At 34.2% G+C, this 798-nt stretch overlaps 1 non-coding gene across 1 annotated transcript; it reads left to right on the top strand.

The window, feature by feature from the left end:
* On the top strand, positions 321-412 carry TRNAY-GUA. Its single transcript is given in 2 exon segments — positions 321-357; positions 377-412. It is a non-coding gene; the product is annotated as a tRNA-Tyr (tRNA).

Below are 798 nucleotides of genomic sequence, written 5' to 3' on the forward strand. Positions count from 1 at the left end.
AAAATTACTAGTGAAATTAAGAAGGGAAAATGGATTGGAAGAAGTTACTTACGATAAGTTAAAGAGAAGTTAGTAGTAAAAAATAGAAATATATGAATTTAAATTCCTCTATTTTACTTAGTATCCTATAACTGTAACCTAACTTTGAAAAAAAAAAAAAAAAAGAGGATGGTCTGTAGAAGGTATATCGATTTTCATTTCACGTTAATATCAACAAAAACTAGTAGTTTGTCTTGATGAGCTTTCTATTGATTGATTGTGAAAGCTGATAGTTGACAAAGTTAAGATTAAAATAAATGATATCTAACCATGAATACAAACCGACCTTAGCTCAGTTGGTAGAGCGGAGGACTGTAGTAGGAATACCCTAATAGAAATCCTTAGGTCGCTGGTTCGAATCCGGCAGGTCGGAAACTTTTTATTTCTAACGTTTTTTGGTGGTTTGGAGATGGACAAAATCCTCTGGATTTGAATTACCTAGGGTCCAAAGTTCATTCTTACGGGCCTAGAATCTGAAACGGGAAATATAAACAGACTTCACCATGGGTATTGACAAAAATGAGCAATGGATTTACCTTTTTGAAATTATTGTAGAACCCACTAGTGTAATCAAGCCTATGATGTAGGAAGATGAATAGGGCAAAAAGGACCTAGGGTCCAATCTTACGGGCCTAGAATCTGAAACGGGAAATATAAACAGACTTCACCATGGGTATTGACAAAAATGAGCAATGGATTTACCTTTTTGAAATTATTGTAGAACCCACTAGTGTAATCAAGCCTATGATGTATGATGTA

The sequence above is a fragment of the Arachis ipaensis genome, chromosome B02 (genome assembly GCF_000816755.2).
Source record: "Arachis ipaensis cultivar K30076 chromosome B02, Araip1.1, whole genome shotgun sequence".
Classification (NCBI taxonomy): Eukaryota; Viridiplantae; Streptophyta; class Magnoliopsida; order Fabales; family Fabaceae; genus Arachis; species Arachis ipaensis.